Here is a 15,830-nt window from a genome sequence, read left to right on the forward strand (position 1 = left end):
AATCATGCTAAAAAACATGCTAGTGAAATGCTAGTGACATGCTAGTCACATGCTAATCATGCTAGAAACATGCTAGTGACATGCTAGTAACTTACTAATCATGCTACTGACATGCTAGTCACTTGCTAATCATGCTAGAAACATGCTAGCGACATGCTAGTAACTTGCTTATCATGCTAGTGACATGCTAGTCACTTGCTAATCATGCTAGAAAAATGCTAACGACATGCTAGTCACTCGCTAATCATGCTAAAAACATATTAGTGACATGCTAGTCACTTGCTAATCATGCTAAAAACATGCTAGCAACATGCTAGTCATTTGCTAATCATGCTAGAAACATGCTAGCGACATGCTACTGACATGCTAGTCACTTGCTAATCATGCTAGAAACATGCTAGCGACATGCTAGTCACTCGCTAATCATGCTAAAACATGCTAGTCACTTGCTAATCATGCTAGAAACATGCTAGCGACATGCTAGTAACTCTCTAATCATGCTAGCAACATGCTAGTCACTTGCTAATCATGCTAGAAACATGCTAGCGACATGCTAGTCACCGGCTAATCATGCTAAAAACATGGTAGCGACATGCTAGTCACTTGCTAATCATGCTAAAAACATGCTAGCGACATGCTAGTCATTTGCTAATCATGCTAGAAACATGCTAGCGACATGCTAGTCACTCGCTAATCATGCTAAAAAAACATGCTAGTGAAATGCTAGTGACATGCTAGTCACATGCTAATCATGCTAGAAACATGCTAGTGACATGCTAGTAACTTGCTAATCATGCTACTGACATGCTAGTCACTTGCTAATCATGCTAGAAACATGCTAGCGACATGCTAGTAACTTGCTTATCATGCTAGTGACATGCTAGTCACTTGCTAATCATGCTAGAAAAATGCTAACGACATGCTAGTCACTCGCTAATCATGCTAAAAACATATTAGTGACATGCTAGTCACTTGCTAATCATGCTAAAAACATGCTAGCAACATGCTAGTCATTTGCTAATCATGCTAGAAACATGCTAGCGACATGCTACTGACATGCTAGTCACTTGCTAATCATGCTAGAAACATGCTAGCGACATGCTAGTCACTCGCTAATCATGCTAAAACATGCTAGTCACTTGCTAATCATGCTAGAAACATGCTAGCGACATGCTAGTAACTTGCTAATTATGTTAGCAACATGCTAGTAACTAGCTTATCATGCTAGAAACATGCTAGTAACTTTGCTAATCATGCTAATGACATGCTAGTCACTTGCTTAATTAAACTTCTTAAACTTTTCAAACTTCAAACTTCAAACTTTTCAAACTTTTTAAACTTTTCAAACTTTCCAAACTTTTTAAACTTTCTGTTCAGGCTTTCTCAAGCCAACTTAAAGTTTGTCTTGACGAACTTTTTTATCTAGTTTAAAATGTAATACCGTAAAAACAGTAATATTGTGAAATATTATTGCGATTTTAAATAACTGTTTTCTATTCAAATATTTTTTATAATGTAACTTATTATTGGAGGATTATCTTGACATTTTAATTCACTGAATTTAACACACACTGAAAGTAAAACAGTACACTATAAAAAGGGGTAATATGTAGTTTAACCTCAGCTTAATTTACCTTAATGTATGTTATCTTAAGGATCTATTTAACACTGAAAACTGATTCGGAGCAATCTGGTTTAGTTAGGTTGATTGAGTTTTATTAAGAATATTTTTTATAATTGTTTACATTCACATAAAAGACTCTTTTCGGTTCCTGACAAATCCTTTTTTTATTACATTACATTGTATTCTACTGGAGGTGGGAAAATACTTTAATGTTCATAAACAGCTCAAGTTTGTAATGAAGAAATAAAATTAGCACTTCACTTCTAAAAATATTCCATGATGTGGACATCGCCCTATTAGATTACACTCCATGCCTACGCACTATTTTCTCTCTCTTCACATCGCACACTACCTTCTCTTTGCCAACCGAGAAGACCATAAACCAAGCTCTGTCGCAAGCCTAACTTATAGTCATATGACTATTCTCCATTTAATAAGTTCCTGTTAAAACCACATATATGAAATTCTGTATAGGGAGAGCATGATATTAATAAGAGAATACAACATGAATATCAGGCGGTGGGGGGACAGCAGAGCTCACCAGAGTCTCGGCAGGTATCTCCCTTCCTTTCCTCATCTATTTATAACCCATGAGCCGCTCTGATCCAAAAATAAGACAGTGACCAATTTTAACCTGAACAATGCTGCAGGCTCACAATCGTAGTCCCTGGCACACATATGCACACACAGGCAGACAAACACACGCAAAAAAAAAGTCAATCTCATGGCTGAGCTATTTCTGGCGGGACGGCAACATTTAGGAAGTGTGGGCCACGGGCCAACGAGCAGTTTAATGACACGCCTGCGTCACATGGTCTCTTGTCACAGGAGCTCCCGCCATTGTCAGGGTTGAGCGCGGACACACACACACGCACGCACGTACAAGGTTATTTGTTTTTCCAGAGCAGCTGCAGGTGAAAGGAGCCACCTCCGCACTTCACCATACGTCCTGCACTGGCCAGCAAACCCTGAAGTTTCAAATGAAGCGCTGCTCTTATTAATTATGCATACAAGTCGGTGCTGCACATTTCCTTTCCTTCTTTCTCTCTCCCTCTCTCTCTTTCATTCTCTTCTTTTCCAGATGGAGCATCTGTAATAAAATTAATGACATCATTGGCTGTACTTCGGAGTAACTACTGGAAGAAAAGTGATACATCAAAGTAAACAGTGTACTGTGGAGAAGGGGGAAAAAAAGAAAAAATCTTAGATAGCTCCTAGACTGATCTTTTTCCATTGTTAGATATGAAACAAAGAAAAGAAACAGATATATATTTTATTATTTATTTATTTAAGTTTTTTTAAGACTCATGGAAGAGATGAGTTTTCCGTATTTTTTTTTTTACGAAAAAGTATTATATCTATCTATATCTATTCTTCTTTTTCCACTGTTTGATATAAAACACAGTAAGAAATAACAAATAAAATCTTAACATATTATTCTATACAGTCTGAAATTAATTGCATCTCGCATTTAAAGTGGAATAAAACCGACTTAAGACAGAGCAGACAGCAAATGGCTGAAACTGGCTCGTCTGATTGGTTGTTTTGGCGCTGGATGACAGCCTGCTGAAGGACCCTGTGCAAACGCCACCACAAACATAAAGGCATTAAGTGTCACAATGCCAGGCTCACAGACACATCTCCTCTTCGGTTTTCACGACTTTTCTTTTTCTTTCTCTTCCTCGAATCTCGAGTGTCCAGCGCGCCACGCTTTTTCCTAAGTTTCAGCCTCCGCTGCTGACAGGCCGCTGTTGAGAACGGCGCAGATGACTGCAGAAAGACACACGTGTGTAGCTTGGCAGGACACCGCTTGCGAGCGCCTGAGAGGCTGTCTTTGCAAGCTTGGCTGAATGAAACACCTCAACCTCACACTAATGAAAAGAAACTCTTATTTCCTTCTATCGTTTTATGTTCAAGCGTATTTGAATCACGTCTGGCAGTTGTCAGACGAAGTGGCCTGTGTTTACTAGCGAACGAGCTAAAAAAATAACGTGTCAAACAGTATATGATGTGAAAAATCAGGGAGTCGCAACACTTTGAAAGTGTCAAAAGGACCATCGAATCCATTGCGAGTGCAGATATTGCTAAAAATACACGCCTTGCCACACGGCACTGTGCTACGGGCAGCTCCGGCGACAGAGACGTCGGGGTTATGAATGTTATGCGAAGCTGGGGCATAGAGGCCCCTCTGTCCCCCCTCTCGCCGGAGAACCTTACAGAATGACTGGGCTATGCTGCCCCACTGACAAAGATAAATTACATTTGCTGGAAAATATTTCAGCATTTTTTCCCCTCCCCTACCCTCTCGACTCGTCTCCCTTTTTTTTTTTTTTTGAAGATTTTCGTCGCTTTTTTGGCCCTCATCCACCAGTGTGCCATGGGTCCCTCTGCTGTGAAGCGAGACGCACACACTGTGCCACTGTGCTTTATCATGAAATGCACTCTCCGTCTCCAGTGTTTAAGCACGGAGTCTGCAAACGCAGATCCAGACGGTTAAAGAAAAGTTGGGTGCCATCAAGACTTAGAAACTTGACCGGATGTATTAATTTATTTATTTTGCATTAAATCTGAAAGTGTGAAATCTCTGAACTGGTTCTTCAACTGCATATTTTAAATCGCCAACTCTAACAGAAGTGTGACATCCAAAAAAACACATAAACACACAAATGCTGGATTGCATCAAATATGCATGACTAGATAAAATGAACTATGAGCTTTTCCTGAACAGTTTTTACTGTTCTGTGAACCATTATCTAGCATAAAATGTGCTCTCTTTACTAAGATACTGACCAAAGTGGAAGTGCTTGGATGTTTAAAGAGAGGAAGGCCAGAAGAGGCTCCCTGCCGGACCACCCAAAGCTGAAGAGGAGTTTATATGAAACAGGAGTTACCTTTACCCATCTGATTTTTTTGGAACAGCACTTCTTTCATGTTCGCACATTCATTCGGCGTACGCACGCACACTGACTTGTCTGTCATCGCAGCCTCCTCGTGGCAGCCGCTACCAGCTTTCTATCATCTGCTCGCGTATAAATACACAGTGAAATATAGTTTTTCTCATATCACGCAAATACACATACACAACTCTCCGAACTATTTCCAGGCGCATACACGCAGACTTCTACAGCATACATAATAATTACTGTGTGTTCAGTACATACCACGTAAGCCCACAGCAGATCTTTAGAACAGAGAAAGCTCAGCTGAAAAATTCAATTTTATGCAGAAATATTCTTTTCACAATATAATTAAACATCAAAGGCAGGACTATTCCTCTGTGATTGAGCAGCACTCTGGTGAATCAACTCCATACACCACCTTCCACTTTACAGCAAGAAAGAAAGTTGCCAAGCGTCACTGCTAATTACAAAATAGAGACAGAAGCAAAGTTCAATTCATTATGGAAAAACCAGGACAGACTTGTGTGCGCTGGGTACGTTCATCAAATGCCAAACATCATAACCTCTTTGAGGGTAAAAAAGACTTATCTGAAGCTGGCTTATTTGCTTTATTAAACTAATTTTTAGCCTAGTAAATGAAGCTAAGAGAGTATGAAAAAAAAAAAAAACTAAATGAGAAAATTTCAACTTCACTGACTCAAAATTAACACACTGCTGTGTAATAAAATGGGCTGATATTTCTTTTTATTATTATTGCTGAAGAGTTACAATGAAAATAAAGACTTTTTTCTTTCTCTGTGAGCTCATGAAACTTACTGGGAGATAGAGGCAAATGTTTGGTTTAAACATGTATAATGACTTATTTTAGGGGGTAAAAAATACAACACATTTAAAATAATGACTAATTTTTTTTAATATATTTTTTTTACATAACGCCTGCCTTTGCTTGAAGATGAATAATCATTCATTACACTGCACATGCTTTCTTTAACTGAAGTGTATTTCACCTATCATTTTCTTTGGACAGTACAACCCAGTGTAAATTTGTGCTTCAGAGGGGCACACAAACTGTGCCTGTAAATGCCCCTGACAATCGGCTCAAGTACCTCAACCAATCAGAGTGACACGTGGAGAGCTGATCCCTCTTTGAGAGAAGTGTAAGGCCATGTTGTCACTGTTGGTTTTGTGAATCGACAGAAGCCTAATCCCTGGTGATTTCCTAGAGACGACAGGTCTGAGGAGGACCGCTCGTGTTTGTGTGCGCGTGTCTGTGCGTATATGTGCACGGCTATGAGAGGACCCTCTGAGTGTAATCATATGAGTCCACATGCGAGTGTGTTCATTTTCCTCTTGGGCAGATTAAGCAAACACTAAATCCCAAAAGAGCAACAGGTGAGACACTCACACACACGTACATACACACATACACACATATACAGGAGCTTCATTGATTGTGTTTGCCTGTCTGACAGTATAGTCGGAAAGAGAGTGCACATGAGGTAGAAGTGACAGAAATACAATACGTGACGCCCTTTTGCATAGAGAAATTGTACCTCTATTTGAAAATTTACAGTGCAGCTGAAACTGTTCAAGCAAAAACTATGACATGTAACCTATTATATTCTTTCATGGTTAAGTACAGGAATGCTAGAAAAAAATGTCAAGACATAAAAAAGTGCCAAAAAGTAATTCTCCTGTTAATTAAACAATCACATTCTTTCATTTACATCTGTATCTGTCTTCACCTTTGTTAGTAAACATTTGCACATTCTCTCTCTCTCTTTTTTTGCAACTACCAGCTTAATTAGTCACTTCAAAATGTAATTAAATTATAACAGCTTCTTACAATAACTCCTGAAAAACTGATATAAAAATGTTGCCAACACAGATCCATGTCATTCCAAATGCCACATTTAAATACATACATAATTTATTTATTTATTGATAAACACTTTAATTCATTATGGTAGCATGAAATTGTAAATTTCTGATCCTCATCTTCACTCTCTAGATTTATTTACAAATAAATATCTCTCTATATAGGCTATAAACTCACAAGTTTGTATGTATATAAACTTGTTTTAAGCTTCAATCTTAAGTTTTAGCTTCCTGAGAAAAGTAACCAATTATATACACTCATAAAACTGAAAACTATGGACTTTTGGCTATATATAAATAATATATATATAAAGATTATATATACAGATTATATTAAACTATATATAAAGTCTCTTAGCTTGAGTCGATGTAGTAAAATATTTAGTGTCTAGAATGACTAATGTTGCTTTTCATGATGGTGTACATATTTTTCTTTAGTTTTATTGATGTATGGATATAGGCTACTAGCAGAGTTGGTCTAATTCAATTTTAGACTGTAGCGCTTGATTTACCTGCATATAAAAATAGTGAATAGTGTCAATGAGGCGAATGAAAGTTGATCATATTTGAGCGCATCTTAATTCATTATGTACCTCCATACATCACCGGACACCTTTTTTAACTATATTCACAACGGCAGTAACTGTAAATTCATACATGAGCGCAGTAAAGTGTGTCGGCTTATTCTGCGAGCTAATAAAGTACTTTAAAAGACCCCAAAAAGCACGCGCCTGTTTTGCTCTCTTAAAAACCCCTCTACATAAAGAAACACTAATAGTGATTGTCACAGAAATAACGTGTGTTGTCAGGTCAACTTTCTTAACGGAGATTCTGTAACACTTTCCCTTGTGTTCTCGCGAAATAACGGTGATATAAACTCATCGAATTACTGTTTACCAACAATGTCACATAATGTAGGCCTATCAACGAACAAATACGCACCGGGTCCGGTATCAGTGTCACTTACTTCATGGTGCGTCTGAAGTGTGTCCGGTGAAGTTTGTCCTGCGGTGTGACGGAAGGTGTTGAGCCGCCGGGTGGACTTCACCGCTTCACACTTAAAATCCACCAAAAATCACCAGCACCACAGGAAAAGTGTCGTTTTCTTAATGCGTGTTTCTTTTCTTGTGTCTAATAAAGCGTTTAAGATGCTGAGGTTGGTGTCGGTCGTCCACGGTGAGGAATGATTAAACCGTTATTGCGACTGATGATGTTGAGCTCCGCGTCTCTCTCTCTCTCTCTCTCTCTCTCTCTCTCTCTCTCTCTCTCTCTCTGTCTCTCTCTCGCTCTCTCTACGCAGGGCAAATAATCGGGTTTACTCTTTAAGGGGGACGGGCTTACATCACTCCAGTGTTTTAATGAAAGAAGCGCAACATTAATGCGTTTTTATCTTCTACCTGATAAAGTCTAATCCCACTGTGTATAATCCACGTGTACACAGACACAGAGCCTACTTTTAGTTTTATGACTTTTAATAATTTTGTAAAATATTTTGAATTTATTTAAATTGAATATTTTACTATACAGTATATTATGTTATTTGTTGTTCTAAGCTACTATAGAGATATACAGGTATATGGTAACATTTTATTATGGTAGGCTGTATTGTATAGGCTACAGGTATATGGTACAGTAACACTTTACTGCGTCATTGTTAAAAATTACATGTAAGCTACTTACTGTTGTAATAACAATACATTATGCATAATTAAATACAACTAAACCTAAACCAAACTCTCATCCTACAACCCTAACCCTATAGTAAGTACATGCAATTAATATTATATTGCTCTTAAATGTAGCTTTAATTAGCCTACACTCGAACAAGAACCTGAAACAAGGTTTTAATTAGACCCAAACCTAGCCTGATGCAATAAATACTGTAAAATATTTCAGCCAATTAAAATGTAAAACTAAAGTTGCTTGTCATTGCTTGTTTTTCAATAACTTTGAATTTAATTAACAATATATAAAACCAAGCGGAAACATTATAAGTTAGTTAAATCAATAGAAACAAAGATATTGTTCGGAGTAAGCATACTTTTTTTTTTTTTTTTTTTTTTTTTTGAGAGTATAGGGGAACTCTTAAGGTCCATAGAACTTTTTATTCTCTAGTTCTTTTGAAAACAATGTATGCAGCAGGGCTGTAATAAATCCAGATCTGAAGAATCTATAAAGTAACATAAAGGACTTTGTCAGTCTTTGGAAAAAAGAAGAAGAAGAAGAAAAAAGAACATATAGCCAACTCAAAAACTGTATAGAGCGATAATTTCTCCTAGCACTAGATTTATATAAGCCTGCATAGATTAGTGCCCTCTCACAGCCAAATCTTCTCACCATATATTTAAATGAGCTTCCTTCTCACTGAAGATAAGTACTGCAACACATGCTAAACATGAATAAATCACAGACAGATCAGTCCCACCATAAAACGATTTTAACGCATCTAACTGAGGAATCAAGAGATGATAATTAGAGAAACCTTGGTTGCTATCACCAAAGCTGTCCATGCCAAAGACCACCCCGTGAATGTTTAGAAATAATGATTGAATTCACGTTTAAAGGTTGATAAAGGAATAGAAACTATCATATTGCTGTTTTTTCAGTTCCCCATCTTAAAGTGGTCATCTGAATTTCTTCATGCAGATATTTCATTGCTCCATGAAGCTATTGCCTTAGCTTGAACCTTAAGCACCACTTGAGTCACTGACAAACAAACCAGAGGTAGAGGTAAAACATGAAATCAGTTAATGAATTAATAAAACCTGCTAATCTGCCTGACAGACTGTAATTGGACACAGCAGTATCAGCTTCCGTGGGAACCCACTTCTGGGTCACAAGACACTGTAATCTTAAATTGCATTTTTATAGGTAATTTCAATATCTTGATCAATACAGCTTCGGTTCCACCAGCTATATGATAGCACATGCTAAGTTTCATCAGATTCTCTGATTCACCATATATTTACATGGACATTTCCTCACATTTGGCCAGTCAGTGAAAATGTCTTTAGCCTCAGGATCAGTAGGCCACAGTATCATTTTTATTAACTGTTATGTCTATTTGAAAAGCATGTATATTATGTTATACCCACCGTGTTCTCAACTGCTTCAGTTCTTCCAGCTCCAGCACACAGTTTTACCAGGAAGACCCTCTTAGGTTTCAGAGTGCGGTTTTGTTTGTTTAGTTGGCACCTGGTGAAGAGACACAAAGAGAGAGAGAAATTCTTTCTGTGTTAATAGCTATATCTAGGCACAGTATTCAAGATACACTGCAAGGCTGGGGGAACTACAAAAGGAATAAATAAATATATAAACAATGTTACTGAGCTGTTTGAGCTGCCTCTTGCATATTCATGTCTTAGGTAAACTAGATAAAGAACAGGAAGAGAAACAGAAACAACAGTAACTGCAGCAACTATACCGTATATCACTGATGGTGACCTGGCTGACTTAGATCTGCAACAAGCATTCACAGTTTTAACCACATATAATCAATTTCTGTTATTCTTTTTCTCACATGCAGGAAATAACCTTTATTGCACATTTGCAGGTAAACATTTACAATTTGTTTCCAGCCATTCTCTTTATATGGATAGATGTACAACATATTTTAAGGTAGAAAATAAATATATATATTTAATATATTTAAAAATATTTTATATGCATATTATTTATTTAACACATTTTAAATATATTTGATTTGATTTGATTTCGGATTGGTAAATTTAACTAAATTAGTTCAGTCTACTAAACATTGTGCAGTAGAGCTGACTAATGAGTTTGTTAAAATTTGCCTGTTAGAATTTCCCCAAAGGCACTTTACTCTAATATCTCAAAAAGGGGGTTTCTGTCAATGGAATCATAAAACTGTAAAGATTAGTTAGTTTTCCTGACCTAATTTACAAACAGAAAGACACATACTGTATACATGTGTATACCCACAAGTATTATTCTCCCTTTTGTTTTCTTTGGCTGTCGATCCCTACCAGACTGTCGGCCCTGCTTGCCATCACTCAGGATCAACAATCCGATTTCCAGTAAGTTCAAAGCCACAAGGAAAGTGCCCAGTAGCAGTTATGTCATTTCGTATACACATACAAGAGGCTTTTCAGAGAAAGGTAATTTTGAGGTTTCGGCCTCATCTGTTCATGTTTGTAACGAGCAGATGTAAGGAGATGGAAGATAAATACACAATGTTAGTGGCTGACAACAATCCCGCCTACGTTGTTTTCTTTTCGGGAGCCCGGTAGTTACCCACGTGTGTCTTATTATCTTCAGTCAGACATAAGTAGCATTCGGGAGGATAGAGGGACAAGGCCTCTATTTCATTTTATTTTAAGAGCACGATAAACATCAACACATTTTCTTTGGCAAACAGGAACAAGCAAGGCTGTTAGTGTTTGCGTGTGTGCGTGAGTATACGTGTGTAATCTGTTGCTGATCACACTCATGTGAAAACACAATCTGGCTGTCAGAGCTGATAACATTGTCAAGTGCTCAAACACCAGCGCTGAGCTTTCACAGTGCATGAGAGCGCCGGGATGAGTCTGTCTCCCAAGTCTGGCCAGATCATAGATTCTTCTTTTTCCCTCCTCATTTTCTCAGTTTATTTTACTCCTCCCCTCAGCTTCTCTCTCTCTTTCTCTCTCTCTCGCTCTCTCTCTCTCTCTGCCACCTTCAATTTCACCCGTTTCCTCTCTTTCCCTCTTTCCTCTACTAAACTTTGAAGTTTTAGATAGGCAGACAGATAGACACACCGACAGGCAGGGAGAGGAAAAACACACTTACTAGCTGGGGTATTTCTGAAGCACAAAGTTATGTAAGAGTCTCAAAATGGGTGAAAAAATGGCTGTAGAGGGCTACAGAATGGCATTTTTGTTTTGGCTTCAGTTAAGCATGCATTTATGTCTCAATGTATTATTCAGTTCCCTTATGTCTGTTTTTACGTTGGAATGCCTTATATTTTAAAATATAATATAATATAATATAATATAATATAATAAATATAATATAATATAATATAATATAATATAATATAATATAATATAATATAATATAAAAACATTATTCCCCTAAAATTATTTTTATAATCTTGAGCCCAAAAGTTAGATATTTCAAGCAGGCAAATATTATTTTATTACTTTAATATAATATATTATATACTTTTTTGAGAAATCGTTATCTTTTAATCAATCAATGAATCCATCAGGAGTTTGTATATCTGTGAAAGAATCTAATACAGTGACAATTAAAGCTGTATGTTTTTCAAGATATTAAAAGGGCAGTGTCGTCTTTGAGATCCTAAAAGAGACATGATGGTTAAATTAAAACTAACATGACATGAAACATCTGAAAGCATTTTAGGCTAAAGTAGCTGAACACAAATGTACAAGACGTGTCTCTGCATGTTCACCTTTAATCACACAGCATCATTCACTCATTTCATAAAGATCCTGCAGGCTAACTGAATCAGTGCCATCCTTATTTTTGGCCAATTTGGCACATATATTAATCAAATTAATGTCTGATATATCTTCATCACACCAACCATTTAAGATCATTTAAGATCAGGTTTAATAGTTCTCAAAGGCTGAGATCTCATCTTACATTAGCTCTGTCCCTTCAAAAAGTCTACAGCAAGCCATTCTACATATGTCTGCAACTTTCAGTGGATCTCAGAGTGATGAAAAAGTGCAACTTTACCTTTCCAAGCATACATTTAACTTGGAAACTTCTAAAAGTGCATTTCTGATTAAATCATCACGGTTTGAGACCTCTCCTCATTGCATTCAAATAGCACCACATATTGTGGTTGGAAGAAAACCGGTAGTGAAGTGTTGACTTGTGTGGGGACAAATTTGGTAATTTGCATGTTCTGTTGGGCAAACAGCGCATGAATGCTACACCTTTGATTCATTATAGATGAACCACAAGCAGCACAACACGGTTAAGCCTTTGTGCAGGATGCTGCTGCTCTGGTTTCAGTATAAAAGCTGTGTGCTGGAAAAAGCCACCCCAGTTCCAGTTACCCTGCACTCTACTGAAGTCTTTATCTCCCCTGTCAATACACCTGTACTGTGTCCCACTTGCTAATAGAGGCCTAAATAGGAGTTAGTGTCAAATGACAGTAAAAGTTGAAAACTATATTTGTTTTAACTCCAAACAGGTATGAGCACAGCTTAAAGGCCAGTTTCTTGGAACAGTTCTGTATTGACTTATGAGTGAAATGTGCACCTGCAATACATACCTCTGCCAGCAGGGGCACACTAAGGCTTTCTAACAGCTGAGTCAACCCTGTCCATCACAGCTAAATAACACAAGAGTTTAACTGTGAGTTAAATGGAGGCAGCAGCCAACATATTGGAAGTAACATGCATAGAAATAAATTAATAAATAAATAGTCAATCTCTTTATTTCAGAACTAACATTTCTGCTTCCTAAATTATTCTGTTGATTGGATCACTTTCGCATCTTTGTATATTTCACCCTTCAGCTCAAAGTTCCTTTGTCTCTAATTTTAAAAGCTGGAAAAATAAATATATAAAAAATTTACTTTAATGATTTTTCCTCCTTTGAATGGTGGAAACTAATTCACTCATAACCTCTGTGAAACTTGCACAGTTATTTCATTGTTTCAAGGGTTTTTTTTCCTTTATTTTCTTTTTTTTCACAACGGCGGCACTAAAAAAGATGCCAACATCACATTTTTCTCTTTCCAGACTTAGAGTGCCAACCGGTGTTTCCTGAGCTTGTGCAGAAGTCGGGTCCTAACAGATGGTGGGCATTATGGACAGGCAATTGGAAATTCTACCTATATTTTCTTACATTTATTTCAAACTGGTCATAATAGTTGCTTTACCAGACAGTGTAGATTATCTGTGCAGGGGGGTTGTTACGTACATGTATAAGTATGTCTGATGTGTTTTATTTCAGAAAACGTTTTCTTATTAGACAGCTGCAGTTCTTTTAAATACAGTCTCTTTCATCCCTTCACTCTTTGTCTGTGTTGTTCTCTCATTTATTCTCTCTCTCTCCGATAGCGTTGAAACTGCTGCTCAGCGACACTCATACACACTTCAGGTGGTAAAGAAATCAAACTCATTTTTACACTTTTAACTCTCTTGATTTCTAGTAGAAAAAAGGACCATTGTCCTCTTGACCTGAGACATGAACTGAAAAGAGAAGCCTCTCTCTATGCCACATAAACTGCAGAATATACTGGATCTTAAGGCCCACAGTGGAAAGGTTGTGCTATTTTAATGGCCTTACCCATAAATTACACAAAGCAACATTTTACAAAGCACCTTCAAGAAATAAGCTCACCTAAAAATGAAAACTCTGACATTTTTTACTCACCCTCATATCAGAACTCAGTAAAATGTACACTACTGTTCAAAACTTCAGGGTTGGTTTAAATGGCACTGAATGGCATTTAGTAATTGTTTGTATTATTACAAACAGCTTCAAATACGATAAATTTAATTACTTTCAAAAAAAAAAAAAAAAAAAAAAAAAAGAATAGGGAGGTGGAGGGTCATGCTCACTATTCACTTTCCTTGTATGGAAAAGAAGACCTTGGACATTCCATTAAAATTTCTCTCTCTACAGTCATGTGTGTTTTAAAGGAAAATAATGGTGAAAAAATAATGACAGAATTTCATTTTTGGTCAACTCTCCCTGAAGTGTTGTAGATATGAATGATTTTTAAACATTTTATCAATGTGAGCAATAAAATGTTCGAATGTCAAATTATCAGTATATTTGCAGGGAAAGCCACTAACTTACCGCTTCAACTAAATGAAACGTCAGAGTTTTTAACGAGGCAGAAAACCGCCCTCACACACACTCGCAGAAGCTTCACACTGGAGAATATAGAAGCACAAGAGCGCAGAGTCTGAGGAGCGATTCTGGATGTACACATACCCGCGCAGCGCTGCTCTGCTGAACGGATGCCGCCTAAACCTCTTTGTGCCTGCAATAGCACCCCAGACTCATTCTTATTCAAACAAGATGAGACTGGAGGCAGGCAACAGAGATTAGCTTGAGATCAAAAGGCGGTGAAGCACTCGTGTTTTGTAGATTCAGACGGGCCCCATCCAGCATGTAAGATCCATGAAGGAGCAGAGCGCTGCTGTGATGCCACCCTCTCCAAGGGACAGAGAGGAATAAGATGAGCAAAAGAGAGAAAAAAGAATAAAGAGAGAAAGGAGCAATGACAGACGGACAAGGCTACACCTCCAGTTAGTTTATGAAAAAGAGAGAAGAATGAAAAAGTAAGCCATCACTGCGAGCAATTATAGTAGGACCAAGATAATTTTCCCTTTTTTTAGAGAAATGAAACTGTTTCCATGTGTATAATATGTCACCGTTGTCTGAGAATTTGTTTTAAATATGAAATACTCCTGACAGACAGTAATATGGAAGCATGTAACCTAAGAACATAGCATCTGGATCTGCAATAAGCAACATAAGGATGGCAACTACTGCGACGCCTGCGTGCCAACTGTGATTAATATAAATAAATGTGGGGGGTTTGTTTCTCAACACCGTATATGTTTCGTAGTTAATGTAGACTTAATAGTGGCATTAGTGCAGAAACAGGTCCGTCTTTGTTGCACTCTTAACACAGAGTGCTGCTGGTACTTCAGTTCATAGCTAAAGTCAGATCGCTTATGATTTTAGATGCACTGATAAATACGAGGAAAAGCAAACAAGGCTGACTGCCATATTTGTGTAATTTCCAGTTAATTTGGGGCTATTATAGATTTTGCAAATAACACGGGAGCCTGCGGGAGCTCCGGAGAAGAGGACTAGTGCAGAAACACACACACACACACACACACACACACACACACACACACACACACACACACACACACACACACACACACACACACACACACACACACAGACAAACCAAATCCTGACATAGCCACTGGCGAATAGACAGAGAAGGGTTCAAAAAGAAAAAGGTGCCTTCTCTACAAAGTGCACCACCTTTGCTGCTAGAAAACAACGCTCTTTCGCAACCACAATTCAGATCAAAGATTTTTATTTATTTATTTATTTTGGTAGCGAGAAAAGTTTTTCAAATGACAAACATGGGAGCTTTGGTAAACTGGGTCAGAGCTGCCTTGCCTGTGTCTCCATGGGGTGGGGTGGTGGGGGGTGCGGAATGTCACACCCTGAACACCCAGGAAGAGAGGGATTAGATGGCAGAAAGCTTGTAAGTGATGCTTTCTTAAAAATATGCTGCCTCAGAAATATTGTTCTCAGAATGCAAATAAACTATGCTAGAGGAGGAGGCAGATTGAATCGCGATTTTATTCTCAAAGGACTAAGCTGATGTCAAAACTAACCGTATATTGTTGAGTCTTAAAGATATTGTAAATATTGAAAGTAAATAAAATTTAGAATTATAAGAA

At 37.6% G+C, this 15,830-nt stretch overlaps 1 protein-coding gene across 6 annotated transcripts in view; it reads right to left on the reverse strand.

The window, feature by feature from the left end:
* Positions 1 to 15,830, reverse strand: part of mef2cb (myocyte enhancer factor 2cb) — a 75,407-nt gene that overhangs the window by 56,399 nt on the left and 3,178 nt on the right. For 2 of the 6 annotated variants that reach the window (XM_042724624.1, XM_042724623.1), the window contains exon 1: positions 7,370 to 7,662. The gene's annotated coding sequence lies outside the window, so the exon portion shown is untranslated. Of the gene's footprint in view, positions 1 to 7,369; positions 7,666 to 9,497; positions 9,598 to 15,830 lie in introns of those variants that run through there. The other 4 variants (XM_042724627.1, XM_042724626.1, XM_042724622.1 and 1 more) reach the window with 4 other exon arrangements.

The sequence above is a fragment of the Cyprinus carpio genome, chromosome B5 (assembly GCF_018340385.1).
Source record: "Cyprinus carpio isolate SPL01 chromosome B5, ASM1834038v1, whole genome shotgun sequence".
Classification (NCBI taxonomy): domain Eukaryota; kingdom Metazoa; phylum Chordata; class Actinopteri; order Cypriniformes; family Cyprinidae; genus Cyprinus; species Cyprinus carpio.